Here is a 12,672-nt window from a genome sequence, read left to right as displayed (position 1 = left end):
ATTTGATGCTCTGCTTCATCTAGTCTGCTGGTGATTCCTTCTAGTGCATTCTTCATTTCAGTTATTGTGTTCACTTCTGACTGGTTCTTTTTTATGGTTTCTGTGTCTTTTATTTTATGCTTGCTCTTTGTTGAAGTTCTCACTAAGTTTCTTGAGCATACTTATAAATACTGCTTTGAACTCTGTCTCTGGTAGGTTACTTGCCTTCATTTTGTTTAGTTCTGTTTCTGGAGTTTTCTCCTGTTCTTTCATTTGGGATGTATTTCTTTGTTTCCTCATTTTTGGCTGCCTCTCTGTTTCTATGTATTAGGTAGATCTGCTATGTCTCCGACTATTGGCTGTGTGGCCTTATGTAGTAGGAGTCTCCCTACTCACCTGGCATAGTCTTCCTAGTCACCTGCTCCAGGAGTGTCCCTTGTCTGGGTCATGTGTGTCTTCCAGTTATAGTTGACCCTTGATTGCTATTGGCATGTCAGTGGGTGCAACTGACCCTTAGGTGACTGGCTGTGGGGTTTGGCTACATCCATAGCTTACAAGCTGGTGTGCAGGGTGCTCACCCCACACAGTGGGATTTGACCCAGTGGGCTCTGGTGCCTTTTGAGACCACCCTTCGGGTGTGGTGCTAACTGGGTGGTGCTCTGCTGTGGTCTGAAGGTAACCTCCAACTATGTTGGTTCTGGGGCCTCTTGCGAGGGTTTCCAAGGCAGGCCCAGGTCACCCACTGCCTGTGACCAGCCAGGGACTACCTGGTAGGAGCTACAAAGTTATCCATGGTTTTTCACTGCCTGTGCTAACTGTGGAGGTGTGTGGGAGAGGCCACCTTGCAAACTGAGGATGATGGCCACCAGAACCAAGCCTGGGGTAACTCCACAAAAAGCCAGGACACCCTCGTGTCGTACATGAGTTGGGAGAGTCACAATCTCAGGGAGTCACTAGAGTGGGACAAATTGTGGTCAACAGGTTAATGTAGACTCTAGTTTGGTGCCAGTGCTGAACCTGGAGCGACTCAGCAAAGGTCTCAGAGCTGCTGCCTGCCTGGGTCCTGCAGACTCCAATAGTTTTTCAAGATAGAGTGCAATGTGGGAGCGGCTGGCTGATCTCAGAGAAAGTGTCTCTGGTGTCGAGCAGCAGAGCTCACCAGGCCAATCAGATTCAGATCTAATCTGTGGGGGAGGGCTCAACACAAGAAAGATGGTGCCCGCCTGCCAGCTGCATGGGAGTAAGACCCGAGATAGGGAAAATGGCAATATCCTTCCAGCCCTCACTCTGAAGCCACATTCCTCCATTGTCCCGCCATTATGCCTCTGATGCCCTCTAAGTTACTGTTCCTCTGCTGGAGCCCAAGATGAGTGCCTGTGAGTGAGTGAGTCTGTGCACAGGCCCTTTAAGAGGATGTCTGGGTTTCCTGCAGCCTTCTGTGCTACCCAGATGGTTGGAATCCTCACTGTTTTTCACAGCCAGACGTTATGGGGGCTCCTCTTCCTGGCACCAGTACTCTGGGCTGGAGAGCCTGGTATAGAGCTGGGGTCTCTCGCTCCTCAGTGGGAAACCTCCATGAACAAGGTATCCCTCCTGATTCTCGACCACCACACAGAGTTTTGGGACCAGCCCATTTTGCCTCTCCACCCCTCCTACAAGTCTTGACATGGTTTCTTCTTTATATCCTTAGTTATAAAACTTCTGTTCAGCCAGACTTCAGATGGTTCTCCAGGTTGACTGCTCTATAATTTAGTTGTAGTTTTAATGTGTTCATGGAAGGAAGCTGGCACAGTGTTTACCTACTCCGCTATCTTGGATCTCTTTGTATACCTTTATTTTTAAGGTTTTATACCCAATTAAAAGAGCTCACATCATTAAAACTATAATAAGCATAAAAACTAAAGTTAAAAGTATTACTCAAATTTCTCTCTTGTACCAAGCTCTCATGAATTCTTATGTAATTCTACTATAGTATGTCTATCTTTTTTCTAAAAAACTCTGATATCTATATCTTATTTTACACTCAAAGAGAAAAGAAAAACAGGTTTTTGTTAGTTTTCAAATTTTATAGGAAAAAGAAAACTAAGGTACACGTATTCAACTTAAATGACAACCAGCATTCTACTTTATTCCTAGTGTAGGAGATAAAGGTTGACTATGATTTATTAGATGTCAAAACTTCTAAATGTTATTTCTTAATTAACTTATTCATTTGCTTGTTCATTCATTTCACAAATACAGCCAGGGTCTCTGCCCTTATGGCCCTTATATTTTAGTGGGGGAGATAGACAAAACCAAGTACACAAAATAAGATTGTGGCAAGTACCATAAAGGAAAAAAACTGGAGAAGGAACAGAGAATTGGGGGTGGGAGGGGTTCTCCTAAACAGATTAGATGGGATAGTCCTGAGAGGTGGCCTGTGAATATGAGCCCTGAATGGAAATGATGTAGCTGTACAAACCAAGAATGTGTGATCCAAGCAAAGGGAACAGCAGATGCAAAGGGTCAGAGATGGGAATGAACTGGCTTAGGAGACAAACAGCAAGGAAGCTACTGTGGTTGGATAACTGAGTGAGAACAAACGGGTAAGTAATGAGGTCACAGAGATGGGCAGGTAGTCTTGGGACTGTCTTCCAAGGCAAAGGGAAGCCATGGAGAGCAGAAAGGGGACATAAGTACATGAACCCGAGTCTAAATCCTAGCTTAACCAGTCAGTAGCTATGTGACCTAAGCACATTACTAGCTCTTCTTGGATGCTAAATTCCTAATTTATAAAAGGACACTCAATAAATAATGGCAAGTTACAATCATCAGTAATTATTGTTATTGATAATGCTATGATATGTAAATAAAGTTCACAAAGTTTTTTGACATTCAAATAGATTTATAGTACAAATTAACATATCAGAAATATAGAATTATTGGGAAATAGGCAAATTATTTTAATCTTTTATATTCAGTAAAGATTATGTACTTACTGAGTACAAATAGACCTACATTGGTATATTCAATCAAATTCATTAGGGTTTATTTTGGTTCTAACCAGAATAATTATTGATCTTGGCTCATTTCCCTGTCCTTAATTAGTCTACATTGTGGCTGTTTTAAATCCTGTCAGCCTAGCCTTATCATTTTGTGTCCAGAAATGTGTAGCTCATGTTGTTCATGGCACCTACCAACCATAGAGTAGTCAAAAGGGGAATTTCATAGTTACTTTCCAAGTCACAACGCATTAGTAGGCACTTACAATTGCCTGCCAACATCTATTGCCCTCTCTCTCTCACACACATACTTTTTTCTTATTAACAGAATCCTGATTTGGATCAAATCCACTTCCTTCCTCCCTCAGGTAATGAGGGTTGAGCCTCTTGCTAGTTACTGGTTTAGAGATGGACATGTGAATCTGTTCTGATCAATGAGAAGAGAAGAGAGGTCTTTTTGGATTCTTCTTCATAATGTTTTCATATTTTTCAAGAAGAGACCCTGGGAAGGGGGAAGGGGGATCCATTTCCTGTGCTCTAGATCTTGACATGCCTGCAAGTGACATCTGACCAACTGCAGCCATCTTGCAAACAAGAAAAATAACCAGTGTTCGAGTGAACCGGTCTCCGAGGACAACAGAGACAGAGAGATGAAAGGAACCTGTATCCTTGATGATTCATACCGTTGTGGCACTGAATCGACCAATCCTGTTACCTGCCCTACTTCTCACATGAGATAATACACTCCCTTATTGTTGAGGTCAATTTGAGTTGGGGTCTTTTGTGCATAAGGTCTCCAAGTAGGACATTTCCATTTGGCAATATCACTCATTTCTTTGTCTCTGGAATGGTCCAGCTTAGTGAACTCCAACAATCTTGGATATGGGATGATATAGTGTTTTAATTGACAACACTGGACTAGTCACCTGGAACAGCCTAAGAGGAAAACACCCTAGAAATCACAATGAGAAGATGGCACTTTGGCATGGGTAGCTGGTACCGGCTAGTCTCTTAAGCTGGTACCGGCTAGTCTCTGTCTCTGGTTTTCCCTATATGTTTAAAAACTTTGACTTTCACCTCCCACCTGCCTAGAACATCTGTTTTTCCCCCAAGACCTAAATTAAGTCTATCTTTCATAGGTCTTTTGTTCCGTAAGGCTATCAATTGTGAGCCCTTATCCAATTACAAGAATTTCAGTAGAGACCAGGTAGGAGGAGTGCCGAGCCCAGGCACAGGGCAGATGTTAAGGAAGCAGCAGCAGCTTCCCCCTCCTCTGGAACAAGAGGAGTAAGAGGCAGAGAACTCCTGAGAAGAGGTGCCATATTGTAACTTGTAGTCAGGAGGCAGACCTGCCTGAAGAGGAAGGAGGAAATACAGTCATCAAAGGACACTGGCTGTTTTGTTTTGCTTTTTTTCCAGCTATGCAGAATTATTTTAAAGTTGAAAATATTAGGGACAAGTAAAATAAAATATCCATCTTACAAAACAAAACAAAACACCACAACCGGTGATAACTGACTGTGGAGGTTATTGCTTGGGGAACTGTTGGTGGGGGTTGGGAATGAAGTAAAGGAAAAGATCACATAAACGTGTAATGGTTCACAATAAGCAAAAAAACAGTATGGCTTGAAACCAAATGAACTATTCCAGTCTAATAAGCATTTTTCCTAAAGAAATTATAGAATTATAAATTTAGCACATAATGGAGGGCAGAAAATGTAATGCACACAGATTTCATAATTTTGTGCAGTATTTGAAAAACATTACTTAGAAAACGGGTGAACATTATTAACTGGAAAAAATTTGCTAAGAGACCATAATTAAAACAGAATATAAACGGTGCCTTAGCTCTTGAAAGGGTCACTATCAGGGTTCCACTTAATGTCTTCATTACTAATTTGCAGTGAAAATGGACATTCATTCAATGTGATGATGGTATGTAACTGTGAGATGTTGTCAGGGGCAGGAAAGTGGTAGGAAAATATCTGGAGAGGATGGAAACAGCCCAACTTAAGGAGGTAGGTCAAAAAGCAACCTGAAACACCAGAAATAAAAATTCAGTAAAATAACTGAAGGAGAAAAAACTGAAATTTACTGGCAATAATTCTGAAGGGAAAGAAAAAAGTGACAACTGCTGACATTAGCTACAGGCAATAACCCAGCCTCAAAAGAGACATACCATAGGCCACGGTTAGTTAGAACAACAAAGTAAGAACTTAACAAGAAATGGTGCATCAGTCCACATGTCCTGTTTTTAAGGAAATCAGGGCAGTCCTGACCTTCTTTTCCCTATTCTGTGGGAACCTGTTTTGGTTTTTGTAGAAAGCTTCCTCTCCTTGGTTGTAATGAATGCGTCTTGTTAGTAGAGCCTGGTGATCGTTTCTTAACGATTAAAGAATACACAGGAGGTGGGAAGAGTGATTCGGCTAGTAAGGAGGTGTCACTGGCAAGCATGGGTAAGGTTGGTGAAAACTGAGGTTTTGTGAGGCTTTTGCACTGAGTAAGGCGGTCAGAGCACACAACATCCCAGACAGAAGAAGCTGTATGATTGTGACCTTTTTCTTAGCATGAGAAAAAACCCCTGGAATCTTCTGGGAAAAGTGCTTTGAAAACGTTGAAAAATGCACTTACTCCCACAGGGATAAAATTAATGGTAATACTGATTATAATAGAGCTTTTATAAAGTAGAGTTCTTACTTGAACTGAAAGAAAAGAGAAAGAAAGAAAGGCAACATTATTGGAGGGTGGGGTTAAATGAAGACGAGAAGTTGAAATTGGGGAAACTTAGAAGGTTAAGGGTGAGAATTTTCTGACCGTAAGAACCTCTGCTTGTGTAACACGTTCGCCAAGTGTAAGAGGAAGAAGCTTTGGTATTTGGGACACTGACAAGCAGACATGAGGAAACGCCAAAGCAGGGCGCCACAGGAGAACCTCCGCTGGTTGCAGGGAAGGGGTGAGGGATGTGTTCCACGGAGGTTTGCGTCGACCCTCACCTGAGTCCTCGAGTCCTCCCAGGCCCCAGCTCCTAGGTAAAAGCAGAAGCCCTGGGATGCTTCTGACTTACAAGATCCAAAAGGAATCAGTGTGTGAGGTCATGGCCTAATTAATGTAGGGTTGCTCATCTTCTCAATTGTCTTAAACATCTAAATAACTTTTAGATGCAACCACTCAATTTTCTAATGATTTTCTTGGTAGGTTTGGGAAGAATGCACCTATGTTAAGTGAATCTTAACCTCTTAGGTGAGACAAAAAATAGGGGCCCTTGATCTCCTGCAGTCATTTAAAGCCTTGCAGTCATTTAAAAACTAACATTAAGAGGCTATCCTAACGGTGCTGACCTTGGGCAGTTAGGCTTAACTCAGCTGATCCATAAACTCCACTTGCAAACATGAGCTGTACACGATTTCGGTAACCCAGCCCTGAGGTTAGAACTGGTGCTTACGTAAGCCATCAGACTATGTCATAAAAATGACTATGTAGGGGATGCTTCCTGAACAAAAGGAGATTTATAAATGAAAAATATTATGAAAGCCAGTGTCTGAAATAAAAATTTGCTGGAATTATTTTAAAGAAACTTCTCGTAACAAATGTCAAGTTTCCCCATTATGTTGAGCTTTGGATATCAGCAGCTTCCAGGCCCGGCACCATGTTGTTCCCCCAAAGTCCCCAGACCTCCCATGGCCAAAGCGCTACCTAGTCATCTACACTGGGTAGTGAAAGGAACCAAGCCGTCTGGGACTTCAAAAGATATGAGAGTGAGAATGTCTCAAGTCTGCCTTTTCAAGATAACACAAGGGGCATGATAATAAAAAAGGAACCAGGGGAGATGGCCTAGGCTGGGGGGAGAATTGGAGATATTCTTGAAGAAGGTACAATAGGGAGGTGGTGAGAAAAGGAGACAAGGCAGGGATGAAGCAGAGGGACTTTGAAGATGGAGGGGACGGGAATGGATGATAGTTACATGAAGTGCTGAGACTAATGCTAACGTCCAAAGTCTGGCACTAAGAGTCAGTTACTGATTGCTAACATTAAAACTTTTGGTGAATATCTTTGTGCATATCCTGTGAAGGCCTTGCAAGTGTTCACTCGAAATTCTTTGTAGCCTCTAACGCAACTAGTAACTATTTCTTAAATACCTTTCCTTGAGAAGCGACAGGATGCAAGGTGTGGTTCCTGCCGTGAAGAAGTTCCCAGGCGGGAGGGGTTGATTACCAGAGGCAGGGGCTTTGCTGGCATGTGCAAGCTGGCCAAAGAGGGACATGGAAAAGCTTTCCCAGAGGTGCTAATACTTGAACTGCATTCTGACTTAGTTAAGCAGACAGGAGGTGCTACCCATGATAGACAGTCTATTACTATTTGTTAATTCATTTCAGTTCATTTTGATTTGTAATGATTACCTGGAAGATCGTTCAAGGACTGGGAGCTAGTTCTTATCAACACTGTTTTTATTATTGTCAATTAAAAAGACAAATCTATCCATTTTAGTGTCTAGGGGTATAATCTGAAAAAATACTATACCTTACCTTTGGCTGAGGTGGGGAGCGCACTCACAATTTTTCTAATTACGAGGCATCTTCTTGTTCTACTAATTTCACAGCAAAAAGTTTTAAAAGCTTTTGAAAAGATCACATTTTGCTAACTGGAAATATGTGTGTATATTTTAGCATAAATATGCGTGGCAGCTGCTAACATAATTGGATGGCTACGCCTTGCAAAAACTTGATTTCTTTTTAATCAAATTTTTAGAACCATACTGGGTTTCTTGCCAGTGCTGCAATAGTGAGCAATAAATACATCATTAGATCAATGATGGTCTGATGATGGATTACTCAAAGGATAGTTCCAGCCAAGAAGAATAAGCCCATAAGTCTCATTGTGCAAAGATTAATAAAATATTGTTTAAAACATAGATACTGAGTTACTATAACAGGGAAGAAAACACTGCAAAATAGAACAGAACAGCCCTGGGTTTGTAATGTAACAGAGTGATATTGATCACGGATTTTCCTACGCACACCAGAGCAGCCGCAATATTATATATGCTTCTGATTAGACCCAGAGATGAGGGAAAAAAAAAGTTATAAAAAAAGAAACCAACCAAAGGAAGGCTTACTGCTATAATAAATTATTTAAAGCAAGCAGGGCAAGCGGGTTGTGAAGACAATATAAAACAGAATCAATGCCCCCAAGAAACCCCAAACCATCAGCACCTCTATAAATTTCTTACCACCCTGTCTGGCATTTTACTGGAGGTATTTCTTTCCCACCCCTCTCCCCATCCCAGCCCACCCCTGACCCTTCACTTTTTGCCAGTTCTTTCCTTAGAGCTTAACATTTGTTTTTCTTCTGTAACCCAGGATGCTGTCTTCAGTTATATTTCTCAGCTTATATCAGAAGAGTGTCTGTAAGGCCACAGATGAATGCATCTGTCACTTCATTCATCTGGATCTTAAATTGCCCACAGGAAGATAAGCTGGGAATATCTACCATGATACACTTATCAACATGACTTTAATATTATCCTTCTTTTTTATTTTTTCTTACTATTGTTATAGTCAAGTCCACAAAGTTAAAGCTAGCGTAAAACTTCTTTAGCTCAATGACTGGTCTATATTAGAAGATGTTAGTGGACCCAAAAAACCAAAGTGAAGGTAGGAGTTTGATGAGAATTGTGGAGGAGAAATAGTCAAATGGTTAAAATTTCAGTACTAGGAGCTGTTAAAGGGGCAGATTGACTTGAAAAGTGAATTTTTTATAAGTAGATTTTTTTTTTTTTATAAGTAGATTTTGCCATGGGAATAAGGGTATGGAAAGAACGGTCGACACTTGAAAAGAATTTGTCAAATTTTTTTTGCCAAAAGTATGCCATGGCAAAAAAAAAACAAAAAAATTGTTGCTTAGAAGCTTGTAATGATCTATGGCCCAGGTTCAAAAAAAGTAGCATTCTACTATAGTTTTTTTTTAACTAGGTACAAATCAGTCCCACTGTATAATCAGGGGCTGTGATTACACCTTAGGCTTTAACAATTTTCTAGGTCCATCCAATCAAACACAAACTGGGCAAATGTAATATAAGCAACTCTTATTTTCCCAGTGTAAAAACATTATTAGCAGCATGACTCAACCAGCAAATGGTACAGGTTTAAAACCTTAGTCCAAAAAATTCTACATATAGGCTTTACTGCCATCGTACTTGAGTGTGACTTTTAGGAAATGATTTGCCACTGTGGATCAAGGCTGGCTGGTTAAGGTCTGGGTCATTGAACCAAGTATCATAGATGGTGGTTAGCTTTATAAAGAAAACTGTTCCAAGGTCATGGTCAATATTAAAAAATTAAAAGAAAGGTTAAAAAAAAACCTGTAGATGGTATGAATGACTAAACATAACGTTATCATCTCACTGCGATGTTAAGTAATCACAATTCAAAACACAAGGCCAACTTCTCAGTTATTGGTGTCATCTTTGAATGTGAAAGACAAGATCTAAATATTATTATGTTTTTGTGGCTACAGTTTGCTCATCTGTAACAAAGTGGGTAAAAAGATAAATCAGTAAAAAAAAATCATCCTACTCAAAGGATTGTTAAGATAAGCAACCTATAAACATGCCTGCCTTTAACCTATTCACTGCATTAACTGATTTCAAGTTTGTTTTCCAAAATGTGTCAAAAATCCACAGAAAATAATTACAGTACTTATATATTTAAGTAAATATAGTTAAGGTGCTACATTTTATTAAAATAAATGATTAAAGTATAATAAAAATTGCCTATTGTTATTCATTCTTGAAAAACATAGAAATATAGAACAATGTACATCTGCTTTCCTAAACTTCCTTTCTGGAACAGTGAGCTCGTGGGGTAAAGTCAAACGCCACAGTCAGCAGCATGGAAATATCATTCGACTACAGACGAACGTTGCAGCGAAAATGTTAAAACAGAAATTGCTCCGTAAAAGTCCCCATAGTGATCCAGTGGCCTGGAACAATCCAAGTTCAGTGTCTCTGCCTATCCACGTCTTTTTGTCATCAGGGAAGTAAATATTCTGGGCACTGATAACCTCTGAGAAGTCATTTGGTGTTTTAGGTACTTGGATGGTAGAAAGAGGGAAGGGCAACAGCTTCTGCTAGGCCCTTTCTCTTTTAAACCTTACCTAGGTGTGTTAAATTAAGAATTATGGCAGTCTGAAATGGGAGAACAGAATCAAACTATACATCAGTGTCAAACTATAGTATCAAACAATACATAAAAAATGAATTAGCAATAATTAATAAATCAACATTCACACAGATTTAAAAGGACAGGTGGCAATCAATTCTCAACCCATCTCTCTGTGATGCTGAGAAAATCTGTGTATCCAATTAACTGGATAGCTCAAAATACTTCTAAGATGACTTTCTGAAAATAAGACTTCCCGGGCCTCTGGGTGCGTGACTTGGGACACTCCCCTGACCTAGAGGCAGACCAGCTACAGCTTCCCAAGAACGTCCTTAACCTTGGATAAGTGTGTACTAGCCCTGCTGTGATTCTAGCTCCCAAGCCTGGAACAGCTTTAAGGAGTTAAAGGTGGTTCCCAAGGAGAAATGCCCCACAATGTGAGTTAGGACTGGCAAAGTCACCCCAGAGCACGCCAGGGACCCATTGGACTTGGAGAAGAGAATGGAAGGAGTAAGACTGGGCCAGGGTCTTACATTACCTTGCTTCCCCAGACAGACTTCCTTAGATTGGGGCTAACTTGGAATAGGGATAGCTGAGGCCTCCAAAAACACTTCTGAACATAGGATAAAAGGTGCCATATTTGAGGACAGAGAGTTAAAGCATTAACTATAAATTTTACAAGGCCAGTAAGTGCCATCCAGAAATGTCAGAACAATTAGTTGTTAAATCAACTTACAGACTATAACTGTTCTTTTAAATGATGAGCACCATTCAAGTGTTTCTCAAAATATGGCATCAAAATCACTTGGAGGTGCTTGTTAAAAATGCAGATTCCTAAGCCCCACCCCAGACTCAAATCCCAGAGACTAGTGTTCCACCCATGAACTGAATTTCTAAGGAGAAACCCAGTTGACTCAGATGATCTCTATCAAGGCAGGAGAACTATGTCTATGTGGTCCATCAGAAATTTAAAGACACTCACTGATTAGGGATCTGCATATTTTCCCAAAATATTTAAATACCATAAAAATGAAAACAATATTTCTTGTGATGAGTTCTTAAGAACCATTACAGTTTATTCTGCCCACATATAATAAACACCATTATTAAATTATGAGCACAAAATTATTGGGAAAAATATCAACTATGCTTCACAAAAATATTGCCTTTATTTTGTCACCAAAAGTAATTATGCTATTAAAGAAATTTATAGTTTTTTTAAGTATCAGTCATTTGGCTGCAGGAACTTATTAAGCTGTTAAATTCCTCCCATACATTTTAGTCATCAGAATTTTTGTGATAAAGGTTTTATATTATTTTTTTAAACTATAAATTGTGAATCATTGCAACTAGTGATTAGGCTGAATGTGAATTTATTATATCCAAGTTATAAATTCCTAAAAACATGTTTCATTAGACTTACTAAGGCAGTTTTAACTCTTCACAAATTAAACAGCCTCTTCAATAAAGCTTGGTTTACTTCTATTAAGGATTTTTTTGTATGTGTGTGCAAAACAATTCAGTTGTAATGCATTTTCTTAAGAAGCACAAGAAAACAGTTTCTGAAATACATGCTACTGCAAAGCAGTAAACCAGTGTTGTGTGCTGTGACAAGCATCACATCTCTTTTCTAGAGGGATTTTTTTTCTCCTGTAAACTCCCCCTTCCCAAACCGTGGCTGTAATTATTTTACAAAATGTAGTTGGCCATTTCTGAAGAGTCAAACACTCCTTTTCTCCCTCACCAAAATCACAAGTTCCGGCTGAATACTGAATGGAAATAGAACTTGAGAAGCAGGCTTTGTTTGTAGCATGTTGTTTCTGCTAAGGATTGCCCCCCACCCACGCTCCATGCTAGTGCTCCCACTGAAGTGTACATGTTATGTTTTAACAGATGGGCCGGCTGGCGGCTTCTGGGCTGTAAAACAGGAAAACGGAATCTGCACCGAGTGGTATTGAACTGAATGCTCATAAAGTTCATGGACATACACTGACCCAGACAGACCAGGCAGATCCAGACATGCTTACACACACTCATCATACACCCCACAGATCAAAGGGGGTCCATCTCTCTACCCAGGGGAAGTTCAAGGTTGTTTTCCCTTCCATATAGTTGTACTTCATTCACCTATCAATTTTGTACAGAAGCACATATATGTACACACATATATACACGCACATCTACATATACATATATATGTATGGATAGCTACATAACTCAACGTTTTTATATATTTTCCAAGATCCCAATATTCCCAAATTCTGTACCAAGTCTCCATCTAGTACTCTCAATAAGCTCTCATTCACGTCCAATTAGAATTACAAAAAAATATATTGTATTCAATTCTATTTAGTCCACACATAATATGAAATACATGTATGTAACTGCCCTCAGAAAAACTAGCTGCTTTTACCCTTATCATTAAGATTAAAAAAAAAAATCTATCCCTGACTGAGTCACAAATGAAGTGTCAGGTTTAACCTTAAATCTTATTGTCAGTTCATGTCACAACTTCATCACTTAAATACACAGGTGCTCAAGCAAACCCTAACCCA

At 39.9% G+C, this 12,672-nt stretch overlaps 1 protein-coding gene across 2 annotated transcripts in view; it reads right to left on the bottom strand.

Annotated features, from left to right (window-relative positions):
- MARCHF3 (membrane associated ring-CH-type finger 3) overlaps positions 1 to 12,672 on the bottom strand; it is a 143,854-nt gene that overhangs the window by 129,400 nt on the left and 1,782 nt on the right. The gene's annotated exons all lie outside the window — the stretch shown is intronic.

The sequence above is a fragment of the Rhinolophus sinicus genome, linkage group LG03 (assembly GCF_036562045.2).
Source record: "Rhinolophus sinicus isolate RSC01 linkage group LG03, ASM3656204v1, whole genome shotgun sequence".
NCBI classification, from domain to species: Eukaryota; Metazoa; Chordata; class Mammalia; order Chiroptera; family Rhinolophidae; genus Rhinolophus; species Rhinolophus sinicus.
Note: the sequence above shows the minus strand (reverse complement) of the source record. Positions and strands in the feature narration are given on the sequence as shown.